Source organism: Balaenoptera physalus (genome assembly GCF_965194825.1).
Source record: "Balaenoptera physalus genome assembly, chromosome: 7".
Taxonomy (NCBI): Eukaryota; Metazoa; Chordata; class Mammalia; order Artiodactyla; family Balaenopteridae; genus Balaenoptera; species Balaenoptera physalus.
The window spans coordinates 59,981,414-59,995,217 of NC_138886.1; the positions used below are offsets into that span (position 1 = coordinate 59,981,414).

The following is a 13,804-nucleotide window of genomic DNA, read 5'->3' on the forward strand; positions in this document are numbered from 1 at the left end:
AAAATGAAATCCCAATGTTATAAATTTTGTTTGAAAAAAGGTCATTCTCTAATTAGGCAAGCAATGATGTTGACATGTCTTTAATCCTGCTCATTCTATATTATCATCAAGTCACAAGCTTTATTAAACTAAACTTTAAAAAGAGCAATTAGAATGAGTGAGGCTTACCAACATATAGCCTTCCCCCACAAGATGATTAATGGCTGGAGGATGAAAAGTGTCAAACTCCTCAAGATTTCCCTGGAAGGAAAAAAAAAAAATGGGAAACACATTCTGAATTTACATTTTTTGGCAGTTATATGATGCTAAATTTAAGTCAGTTGATGCGAGGAAAAAGGAGAATAATAATAATTGACACTTTATAGAGTAATGAAATTGACTAATGATTTGAAAAAATACCATCAAAAGGGTGTTTATATTATTTCCTTGATGGAAACGATTATAATCCATTTAAAGAATAATTTAAAGAAAATCCATTTAAATAAAACATTTAAAGAACAAATATAATCCTTAAATTTTTCTGATATAAAAGTTCATGCTATAAGAAATTATTCACTGATTAACCACAAACACATTTTCTTGTCTTAAATGAGAAGTTACTGAAAACATAATATATTTTATATATAAGATCTTTACATCTGTTTTTGTTTTTCCGTGTTGCATAAGAAAATGAACCACTAACAATTTTTTAATGTTATACTACTCATTATTCACATATGTTTTCTTATAGATTCAGAAAGCATTGTTTATCAAATCATGCTTATTATCTATAGAACTCTTATCCCACATCCAAGTGACTGGTGTACTCTAGGATCATCAACAATTTTCAAATTAACAGCACAGTACTAAACATAAAATAGTGAGGCCATAACTATAATAAACCATATACATCAAAAACCTTAAATGAATCAGGATAGAGAATATGCAAGCCAATTGATGAATAGTCACCAGACGCACAGCTCAAAGAAAAACTATAGACAATTAAATATTTCACTTAAAATCACACATTTAACAGCAGAAAATTGAACTGGGTGACAAAGATCAGGTGGTCCCACCAACTGTTTAATGATTGGTGGGTCATGTGCTCCTGAGTTCCAAAAAGAAATCACAAATGGCAAAATTTCTACCATTTACTAAACACAAAGAGCTGAGCATTTAGGGTTCATCATGATTCCCCATGTCTGATCCAAATGTCTCCTCCCACACACAGCCAGGCTTTGTATGTTTCTCTCTTCCTAAAATGTTCCCTTGCTAGCTGTTCAAACGTTATTCATTCTTTCTAAACCAAACTCTGAACTCACCTAATCTATGAAGCCATAATCTTTTTTGCATTCATAGGCTTGTTCTAATATTAACACATACTCCATCATGTATTTTTCATATATGTACCTCCTTTTTTCAACCACATTTTTAGTTCATTGGAACAGCAATCATGTTCTATTGATTGTGTGTGTATTCAGAAATTCAGAATCCAGTAGATTTCTGACTACGTAGTAGAGAAAATATTATATTTATACAAATATATGTATATTTGTGTATAGCTAGGTAGATAGATATAGATTACTTAGTTAACTGCAAAGTCTTGGTACTATACACTACGTCTAAAATGATCCATGTCAAAATCTCCTTTGACTGACCAAGAAATGGCTTTTGGTTTTGAAAGGAAGGAACTGCTATTTCTGTCTAATTTGGCAAACAGTTCTCACTCAGGACTAATAGAATACTACATTGAAACTAATTTCTTCTACATGCCTTTAGTGAATAATGTTAAAATCTAACAAGGTATTTCTATAACCTTCTGCTGAACTTACAAAGAACAGGTTCTGCAGAACCTAAGCAAAATAACAAATAACATGTATGAGTAGTTACTATGTCCCAAATGCTTTTTGTATATTATGTTGATCTTTTTTTTTTAGCATGATTAAATGCAAACTAATGAGGTAGAATTTGTTGATTTCTCTACTTTTCAGATGAGAAACCTGAAATAAAGAGACTTTCAGTTACTTCCTCAAAGCCTCCTAGTCAGTAAATGGTAGAGCTGGAATTTAAACGCAGGCAGTCTGACTCAGAGCCTTTCATTCTAACTACAATAATATGCTACCTGTGTCTACAAGTCACATATGCTAGATAAAGGGGAAGGGAATGCTAGAAGGAAAGAATAAGAAAGATATTTTACATATCGTCAAAATGTGGAACTGACATTTTTTTTAAAGCCAGGAGCAATTCCTAAAGGATTCTACCCTTCACACCCCTTCCCCAATATACCCAAGGCAGTCTTAGAACCAGTATTTTCATGTAAACAAGACGACATGTTATAAAACCATTATCTAGTTATAGGATTATATATGGGAGTTTAAAACGAAAAATAAAATTTATTTTTAGATATTTACATGGGCATATTATCAAACATCTTTTATGTTACATTATAATTTAAATTGTAGAATTTAATTTTAGGTAAGATATAAAATAGCTTTTAAATTTGGCCTTTACCTCTCTGCTTTTGAACATCTTACCATTAACAAATACAGCATCTGTAAAAACAGTATAATTTTGAGCTTTTAGTGCTATGGATTTCACATTTCCCTAAACCAACCCTTTTCCCTAAACTGTGCATGTTTCAGAGACTAAAGCAATATTTAAAGATTGTGGTATTCAAAACTTATTCACAGGAATAATGCTACCCTTTCTTTCCAGGAGCTGATTTCACAAGTTATTATAAGTCTTAACAAAAAACATTTTTTTTGAGATTTATAGTATGCACTTAACTTTGAGATTAGTTATCGTCAATAGCATTCTCCCCTTTTAAAATTTAGGAAGAATGAGTCTCAAGCACATTGAATCATTGCTCAGTTTTACTCAAGTTGTTCTTAGAAGAACTTTCAGGGACTTCCCTGGTGGTCCAGTAGTTAAGACTCTGAGCTTCCAATGCAGGGGGCACGGGTTCAATCTCTGGTCGAGGAACTATGATCCACATGCTTCCTGGTGTGGCCAAAAATGTTTAAAAATAAATAAGTAAAATAAAATAAAAATTAAAAAAAAAGAACTTGAGTTTTTCCTCTGCTCTTTGAAGCTGGGTTTCCTGTTATTTCTTTTTGTTTTATTTCTTTTGTGTTGCATTGTTATCATTTTCTGGCACTTCATATTTTGCTTTTGGCTTTCACAGAAAAAGTGAATAAAGACTCTTATACACTACCCGCACACACAGACAAGAACAAGTGTGTTTCTTTTTAAATGCTATCTATGTTTAAGCCCCTTACTTATTGTTACATAAGGTCTGCCATTATAAATTTAGAAGTTCATCACTAATCTTCATACACACTAGTTATTTTTAAAAATTTGATGAACATCAATGTTACAAATTAAATCTTATCGCATGGTCACTGATTTTAATTCTTAGAACACTAAAAGTGACTATGATTAGGTAACAAACACCAACAGTTAAGGAGACACATATTAATAGGGAAAAGGGAAAATTTATAAAGTACACCTTCTGCTTATAGTGAAATAAATTATATAAAAGAGGGAATTTCTGAGGGTTATAAAGATATACAATACAGAAAATAAGTGAAAATATTAAAAAGTATGTGCACTTATTCTGAAAGTTCTTTAGCCTCTTGTAATAAAGGATTTCTGTGAACAGATGGTTAATTCACATGCATTACCTGATAAAAGATACATATGATGAAGACACATATAGTATAATGCTTTCATAAAAAGGTCATAAAATATAATCATGCAAGCAATTGGTCTCAATGCACAAAGCTAAAACTAACTCTGTATCTCACTGAAATTCGATCTCTCTTACAATAACCTCCTGTTATTCAATCTCTACTCCTTCATCTAAATCATAAATACATGTCCCTGCCTTTGACTCTTCTCCCAGTCTATCTCAGCCTCCTCACTCGTCTTACTTCCCTATCCAGGTTGATCCCAGGTTAACCTCCTCAGATACCCTCTAACCAAACCTTTATCACCTCTGCCCTCCTGCTGTCTCACTACCCTGCTAATGGAAACCTCTAGACCAACCTGACAGTCCATTTCCTCCATTCCAAATTTTATACTGCCCAGCTCTGACAACTTGAGTTCCTTATTAATGAAACTCCTAATTAATGGCTTCTTTATTAATAATAACGGTTTATTTTGTCAAAAAATGGGCTGGAAAAAGATAAGTGAGTAAAAAGCAGCAAGACAGCATGCTTCTGATGATTAATTATAGAGCATTGTCCAAGAACCAGAAAGCCTATATCCTCATCTGTTTGTGTTTAAAAGATAGGAGAATATATGTACCCATCTAAATCATGGGATGTATTATGCTTCATCAAGGATCATTGCAGATTCCTGCTGGCCTGTAGGTCCAAAATAAGGTTCATTCTTAGGTATTCATAATTGGCAGCTGGCAGCACACCCCCCTGCCACTAACATTGCATATCTTTCAAATAAATCCAATATTAGGTATTTCAAAAACTCATACTATTTTACTAACACTTTTGATAAGAACCAGAGCAAGTTAGAGAGGACAGAGTGCATACATTAGTGGCATCTCTGCTTTCTAAGGCCTGTGTGTATCGCTTTCACCATGACATCTGAGACACACCAATGGTAGCCTGTTGACAGCTAGATTGTGACTAAAGTGTTACCTACCACGCTTAATTCCCTGATGTTTCTGAAATATAGGTCTGGCTAAGCATTCTAAGGCCCTTTGGCTTACTGAACACCAATTTTTTTAGCATTTAAGGGTCATATCATATGACAGCCCACCACATAATGTGAGTCAACCATTTAGATATCAAATAGCAGCAGAAGATCACTTATATATGTTTAAGAAATTTGATCAGGTTTCCACAAACTGCACAAATATTTTTTTGAAATACGAAACAAATTCATTCACTTTACACTTAGTGAATGGTTTAATCAAGATAAGTTTCCTGTGGGAACAGACCACTAATATTTGAGAGGGCCACAGTCTTCATCTTATTGGAAAGTGTGTCACTTATCTTAAATACAAAAGGCTATTTTGTTTTGTTACACTGCAATTGTAGTATCCAGAAAATGATTCCACTGAAGGGAACTTGAAAGACAGCTCAAATATCTTACTTTAAAAGAAAAAGGAAAATAAAGCAAACAAAACCCTTCTAAGCTTTGCATTCTAGATAGCTTTTATTTTTCTCCATTCTCCTCTTCTCACTCACACCCTCTCAAAAAAGTGGTTTGCCTTCACTAACTCTATTTTCAAACCTTCTCTTCACGGCCTATGCACTTTCTCAGAGATTCAGGCACTGACATTGCTACATCTGGAGTTGCCAATGACCTCCATATTGACAATTCCAATATAGACTTCAGTTATTTTACCTGTCTTATTTAACATTTGGCTCTGCTGACTACTGTTACCATCTTAAAACTTCTCTCCTAAATCCCATGACACTGCTTCCCTATAGTTTTCTTCCTATCACTCTGGTTATTCCTTCTTAATTAGTTGTTCATGTGTATCATATGATATTTTTTTCTCAGCACTTCATCTTTGACACTTTGCCCTTCTCATTACATACCTTCATACAAAGCCATGGTTTCAAAAATAACCTATTACTAATAAATTCCACATGTATAGCCCTCAAACCCATATATCAAACTATTGGACATTTATACCTGAATGCCCCAAAGATGTTCCCAATTCAACTTATGAAAATGTTCAATCACCTTTCATCTATTAATCTGCTCTTGCAATCTCTATCTCTGTGAACAATAATAATAGATAACATTTATTCCACATTTACTCTGCACCTGACACTTGCAATATCTTATGCAAGCTCTCTACAACCTCATAAGGGAGATATTAATATTATCACCATTTTGAAGATGAAGAAACAGATGCACAAAAAGGTCATGTTACCCACTTCAATTCATACAGCTAATAAGTATTGGATATGGGATCCAAACAGATTGCCTACACAATTAACCACTACACATTGAAAGATATTTGCCCACTTGCACAAGTCAGACTCTCTGGGATCAATTAAGATTTCACTTTTATTCATCTCAGAAAGCTGTCATCACTCAGTTTTTAGATTATGGGTACAAAGTACTTATTGTATCCATTTCCTCCTCTCCATTTCTATGGCTCCAACTTTAGTTTAGATCTTCACTTCTCATCTTGATTATTTGAATAATTATGGCTCTTTTTACCAGCCTCTATACTGACAATAAACTTTAATCTCTGGTCTTGATTCCAAACACTTTATTCTGCTGTTGTTTAAGATCAGTCTATGTAACCTGGAAAAAAGATATATGACTATGAAAAAAGTTGACCTAAATACCACCTTCATTTTCAACTGGTCATATAAAAAAGGCACATGCACAGATTTGGTGGGCACAGAACTCTTTCCATCTCCCACAGCACAATTTCCTAAGATAAAGGATAGAATTTCTAACCATCAAAAATATGATTGAATTGTCAAAAAACTGAAAGTCTATAAAAATTATGAAATAAAAGTCACCATTCTATTTGTACTTCGACAACTTAAAGTTCTCATTTGCATATATAAAATAATGCAAAGACCATGACTTTTCTCTCATGGACAGTCCAAGGCATGCAAATTGTCGATGTCCCCACAGGCAGTTATGTTCATGACATGCCAAAATAAAGTTATGAAAAGGAAGTGTCTGTATGAGTTTTGCCTCCCAAAATTTAAAGTTTACTAGTCTCTAGTATCTGTATATGTTTATACAGTAATGAAATAGAAGTTGCATTAAAAATTGTGAAGAGTTACTCAAGTAAGCCAGATTACTATGTGAATTTAAGAATATTTTATTTCAATTTCCACCTGAAAGAAATTCTCCTCACATAAAAAACACATGTGTCCTAAAGAAAGTCACTAACCTTCTATGACTCTTTTCTTATCTGGGGAAAAGAACATAGGGAGTAGGGGTTAGTAGATGAATTCTAAGATCTTTTTCTGCTCTACTCTTCCAATTTGGGCAGATCTTTCAAGTTAGATAAAATTGCTTTGGTGACATCATGTGAATGATTAGAAAGGACAAAATGTGAACAATCAACAAACAACATTATACTGGCTTGGAGAACAAAGACTGTAAGATATTTGTGATTTACAATTTGAGCCTCACAATTTGAATTATTTTAATTTCCAAGAAAAACAACCCAGAAGCTTTAATGCCACTCCCCTAAATTGCTTTCAGTTAATGTGTACTTAATCAGAATCACAAAGGCATGCACATTGTTTTCAATAACAAATGGCTTTATTTCAAAGTGAGGCTATAATTGGAATAGAAAAAGTGAATGACAGCAGCAACCTCAGCATTTGGTAAAACTATACTCAGAAAAACAAGCTCAAACTAGAGGAAGCAGTGAGATGAGCAAGCATTTTTGGTTTAAAGGATCAATAAAAATGAATGCACTGATGTAATATTCCTGACCAGAGAACTCAAAAGTATTTCCGTTTTGTTTAAAGTCTGATGTCATTGAATTAAGAACACTCACACAGTTCTTATGCAAGCAGGATGTAGCTTTGAATAAATAGCCATAGAGCACTTTCGACAATTGGTCAAAACACTTTAGATACATCTAATAGGGCGTCCTCGGAGCAGATGTGTTTCTGCCCAAGCCGGCACTAGAATTCCAATTACACAGGCAGACACATCACTACAACCTAATTGCCACTATCCTGAATGTGGGATGCAACCACTGCTTATGCGTCCTTGTTTCTCCCAAATCAGCATTAGTGATCTTCTCAATTTAGCAGTCTGCCCAGGGCTGTTGGGAGAACCAGCAATAAACTACTTAGTAACAAGAGGCTACAAATTGGTTTGTGCTCCGGTGTTTATGGGCTTACATAGTTAATTTCTCTCCGAATCAGTGGATGGATTAAACATTTTCTTCCCTAGCAAGGAAAGGTTCTTTAAAAAATGAGATTTTAAAATAATCAGATAAAGAAAAAAAAAAAAATGGGAGAAAGAATTTAGCAAAAAGGTATTAAATGCAAAATTAAATTGAGCACTGATAAACCTCACTGTTAAGGCCATTTAAACAAATTGAAATGTATTCTTCCCTCTCAGTTTCACATGAAGTGCAATATGCCCTATTTTAAAATTAGATAAGCTGCTTAAAAGCTATTACTGTAAGCTCCACCTTCTCGCTAACCAAATTTACTGTAATGTGGGTGAGATTGTTTTTCTTTCACTCTTTCTATTTGTTGTTTTGAAGAGAGTGATACGTTTAAACTGTTTTTCATGTTCTTAAAGTAAATGCATTTCAATGTTTTTGAAAAATAAGAATGTAAAAATATATAGTATTTTCATTAAAAAGCACATGCTTTCTCTAGAAGAAAAAATATATTTAAACAACTCACAAAAACACATTATGCCACTAGTGAAAGAAAATAACTTTTAAAAGTAACAATTGTAAATGATATTTTAATTTTTCATGCCCACACACACACAAAAATTTGGTTTGAGAAATATATAGTTGTATCTTGAGACAGTTTGAAATTATGTGAAAGACTGAGACTATATCACTGAAGAGTTTCCAGTTTTAATTTTAAATGTGCTAGAAACAAAGTAAGTAGAAATGTGAAATTCAATGGAATTGAATTCTGGCAAAGTCAAACTTAAAAGAACCAGATATCTAGATCTTAACTATAGAAAATAGTTTTCTCAGTCCGTCACTAAATCACTTTTTAGGGGCCTAAAATAAAATAGGCCCATGAAAATAAGTATATTATATTTGGGATCAACTATTTCAAGCCCGTTATTTAACGCTACCTAAAATTGAGGCATGGGGAAGGAGCAGAACCATTCCCAATTGCCTTATTATATTTGAGCCTCTATAAGACTCACTAAAGTATTTACTATGAGCAATAAACCTAGCTTTAAAAATCTCAGCAATCTGGGTACCGCAGATATGAGAAGGCTGCTAATTGGTTTAATCTTACCAAACATTATAACTTTTGTTTGCACGATCAAATGCATGAAACGATTAAGCATTTTAAGAAATTTTATTACCTAAGGAAAAGAAAAGTTGTTGTTTCTTAAAGCTAACATAACTTAAATAAAACATAAAGTTTATTTATTTTTATAAACTTATTTATTTTTGGCTGCTTCGGGTCTTCATTGCTGCACACAGGCTTTCTCTAGTTGTGGCGAGCGGGGGCTACCCTTCGTTGTGGTGCGCAGGCTTCTCATTGCAGTGGCTTCTCTTGTTGCAGAGCACGGGCTTTAGGCGTGTGGGCTTCAGTAGTTGTGGCACGCAGGCTCAGTAGTTGTGGCACATGGACTTAGTTGCTCCGCGGCATGTGGGATCTTCCCCCTGCATTGGCAGGCAGATTCTTAACCACTGCGCCACCAGGGAGGTCCAAACATAAAGTTTAGATCCAGGCTGTCACCCATTAGCAGTTGCCTTCCCTGTGAATCCTAAATATAATGTATGATGTCATCCGCTCATGGCAAAGTAACATCCTTCTTAGAAGCACATCCTCAGTGACAGCATTTCTGGAACGTCATTCTAGCTCAAGTAAAGCAGCACCCGCAGTACTGCACAATCATCCTCAGAAGTATTGCTATTTAGAGGCAGAACGACAATGAATAATGGTAAGAAATAGGGCACTGCCCCCGTGGGAATGCAGTAGCAGAGGTAGCAAAATGCTTAAACTTCTGACTGCCATTTCCCAGAGATTTAAACACCAGCAAATAAGGCCCTGTAGGCATGTAAAAGATAAGAGTGAATTTAACCCCCTTTTCACCTGCTCAGCTGCCACAAGTGTCGTTCTCTACGTGTAATTTAAAGTTTATTCCATTTCTGGCCCTGCTATTGTGCATTCTGAGGCATCAGCATAAAGAGGCATGGGGAGATAGAAGACTCAGAGATCAATCCTGAAAGATTAATCTATTAAATGTAACCTATTAAAACACCATAGATGGCCAACTTAGTTAAAGGTAGCCCAATAGAGCTATTGAAAAGAAAGCTATTTATCTAGACTGTTTCCTAAGAACCCAGAAAGTTGCTATTCCGGCTCTGGGGTAGAATTCTGACCTCAGCACTTTTACCTGCTGCTTTCCGCTGGCATTCTTATTAAGACGCACTTACCCTTAGGAAAGGTAACAAGATGGCTATTAGCGGGACTAAGAACACGTTCGTCTCCATGAAGGAACTGACAGAGATGGTGCTGCTTGAGGAAGGTAAAATACAGAGAACTGAGAAGCAGTAGAGCACAACTCAAATGAGGGAGAATTCCAGAACAGGAAGGTGGAGGGCTGTCTGGGTATGCTTAGTTTGGCCCCAACCCTGAAATATACTGTTCCTCTCTCTACCCAGTCTCATTCAACTAAATCTAAATGACAGCTACCACCCAGAACTTTTTAAAAACTTGAGAACGTTTGTTGCAAACAGAAAACATAAAATTTTCAAGACTTCATTGGTTTACCTAATATGAATGTATTTCTGAAAAAAACTTGTCAATTCCCCAGAATGTGAACACTTGAAGAGTTTAATCTAAGAGCCTAGAAAGAAAAAGCACAGTTTAAACTGAGAATACTTAAATTCTAATCTCACTTTTGGCACGTATCAAATGCGGCCATTTATTGAATTTTTATGGATTTCAGTTAGTTTCTCATTTATACAAAAGAGGGCAGGAGAGACAGATCACTTCTAAGGTATCATAGAGCTCTAAAAACACAAGGCTGTACAAAATTAAATATTTTCTGGGTGGGGATTAAAGAAAATATGAATTTTGCTACTGCCTCTTGGTTAGGGTTGGACATCAGATTATTTCTGCATAATAACCTGTCATGTATACGTAAAACTAATGGATGCTATTCACACCACCAAAGTGATTCACACCATTTCGGTTTGAAAGATAGCATATCCTTTGCTCTACTTAGAGATCACAATTATGTTTGGGGAAGAAAGCAATTTTGATATTCCAATCACAAAATTATCTTTCAATGTGCTCATTTATCCATGGAAATCATTGCAGAAAACATTTAGTTGGCAATCCCCAACCGGGACTGGGATTTTAACTCCTCTCAATGAACTTCTGTGGGATGCATAGTTAACTTAGGGGTTCCTATGCTCCTTCTAAAAAGTCTATAAAATTTTAGGTGAAGTGCATGTGTGCATTTTTCTGAGATGTGTCATAGCTTAGATCTGCAATTCAAAGTGGTTTAGGATGAAAAGAAAAAAAGGTGAAAAGGTGGTTCTCACCTGAAGATCAACATGACAGAAAGAGACAGGACAAAATGTAATGTTTCTGAGGCAACATTCAAGGTAAAAAAAGTAGGATCTGCCCACACTCATCTGCAAAATTCCAAAGGCTGATTCGTCTTTAGCAGGGTAAATATCCAAATGAGTGAATAAATTACAATTCCAAAACAGATATTTTGATCATAAACTGTTGACAACTGTGATTTAAATGAACTCTCCCATTTTAATTTACTGGTTATTTTTTATGTTTTGTGACACAGGGACACAATTTCAGAATTTGCAACAAATATTTAAGCACATATCTTCCCTGCATAGAGTTCTTAACATGAAAGAGCAGAGGTCAGTCTGAGTAAAGTCATGGAAGGTAAATAGGGAACCTTGTTTCTTGTTTGACACCCTGCCATCTACCGTTGAACACACTTGCAATGCATCAGAACCATGCCACGATAGAATAGTCAGTCTCCCTAAAATTGTGTTTGTGTGTTTTAATAGGAATAAGAGAATAGTATCTAAGAGTTTTTCCTTAGAATAATTCTTTGTGATGGAATAATATAGAAGACATAACAGATTATCATCAAATTTTAAAAGATATCAATTATGCTACTAAACTTTTCTTCATATGTAAAAACAAAACAAAACAAAACAAAAAAAGGTATAACACTTAAGCCTTTGATCTAAGGCTCTACATCCAGGGGAAGATGTTTTCAGAAGTAAAAATGGAATCAGACTTGGTTGATACTTACAATCTTTCCACATAAAATGAGACTTAAGCTTGAAGTTAAAATCACTGTTGTATGAACAAATATACAAACAAAATAGCCACAAATGTAGAATGAAAGTCTAGCTATTGGACTAATCAAATAATTTGCTCTCATTTTACATTTCTCAGTGTTCACAAAGATTATCTCATTTGGCCATCTCCCTGTTAGATTATTAATATTATACTCAATGTATAGATTTGGAAGTTGAAGCTCAGGGAGACTGGCAAATTTTCTCAAGTTTGCAGAGCTGGTAAGTAATAGAGCTGGGACCAGGGCAAACCTTTCAGAAGTTATAGGGCAGACTTTGTACCATCATGGAAATAGACACAATTTTAAATGATCACAGGATTATCATCCACTATTCTGATTATCTGGGGCCATTCAACATTCAACCTCCCTTTTGCTGCTAGTCTATGAGTCATTTCATTAATAATCAACTAATAATAATGGTTCCAAAATCTCCTATATGTCCCAGTGTGACAACTCCTCTCTCTCTCCGTCATTCCAGATGGTGGATACAGGAAGGTCTGATGACATATTTTGGGAAAGAAAATTTATTCAAGATTTAGAGATCAGGGGCTTCCCTGGTGGCACAGTGGTTGAGAATCTGCCTGCCAATGCAGGGGACACAGGTTTGAGCCCTGGTCTGGGAGGATCCCACATGCCGCGGAGCAACTAGGCCCGTGAGCCACAACTACCGAGCCTGAGTGTCTGGAGCCTGTGATCCGCAACAAGAGAGGCCGCGATAGTGAGAGGCCCGCGCACTGCGATGAAGAGTGGCCCCCGCTTGCCGCAACTAGAGAAAGCCCTCACACAGAAACGAAGACCCAACGCAGCCAAAAATAAATAAATAAGTTTAAAAAAAAATAAAGGAATTCCTTAAAAAAAAAAAGCGTATAAAAAAAAAAGATTTAGAGATCAAAATGAGGTCTTTGAAGTAATTTGTTCATCTTTTCTTCTATTCACATTATTAGGAGACAGTTTAGAAAACACCTATAACTTTTCTTTAGCCTAATTGTCATCCTTTTATTTCCCTACAGACAGTTAAGAATTTTTCTTAATAAAAACAAGCATAATTTGGGAAAACATTTTAATAATTGGAAAAATACTTAAAATGGAGAGGAGAGAAATCATGTTTAAATATTAGAAGAATTTCATATAAATTGAGAGTCTGGGAACAAGTGGGTGGGCATCTATAAGAAAATGACTACAGGATTACCAATCTGTCACTATTTTAAACAAAAAATACCCTTGCTTATAGAGGACTAGTTATATTGTAAGCTTAAAACCAAAATATAGATCACAGAAATCTTAATAACTGGATATTCTTTAAATTCACTACCTGTGATATAATTTAAGAGTATATTTTTTCACCAATCATTTTCAGAACAATTTCTAGGCGATTTGGAGTGAATGCAAAATGGAATGAATAAAATAAATTTGGCTGATGTACTATTAAGCTCTATAAACTATATTGTGCTATAATAATTACTATTTAAATATATGTAATTTGTTTAATACTATTTCATAATATGTACATATGACTACCTCAGGTAACATGTCCCAGAAAAAGACAAACATATGTTGTAAGGCATGGCCACTAGTCTGCACTGTTGTATAAGAAATATTAATTTTCACTGAAGTATTTCTAAAAGGAACCAGCTCCGTTAATTCTGTATTAAGAATCACAACTATCAGATCTCAGGTTTATATTTGCAATTTTCTATAAAACATTATATGGCAAATCAGTATTGTGGAAAATATTAAATTAAAACAATATAAAGCCATCAATGTTTCCCCTTTTCTAAATTCAAGAAAATGGAATTTTTAGTAT

At 34.6% G+C, this 13,804-nt stretch overlaps 1 protein-coding gene across 3 annotated transcripts in view; it reads right to left on the minus strand.

Annotated features, from left to right (window-relative positions):
- PTPRD (protein tyrosine phosphatase receptor type D) overlaps nt 1–13,804 on the minus strand; it is a 2,148,784-nt gene that overhangs the window by 1,597,779 nt on the left and 537,201 nt on the right. For 2 of the 3 annotated variants that reach the window (XM_082470803.1, XM_082470804.1), the window contains exon 3: nt 169–240. The gene's annotated coding sequence lies outside the window, so the exon portion shown is untranslated. Of the gene's footprint in view, nt 1–168; nt 9,144–13,804 lie in introns of those variants that run through there. The other variant, XM_082470805.1, reaches the window with a different exon arrangement.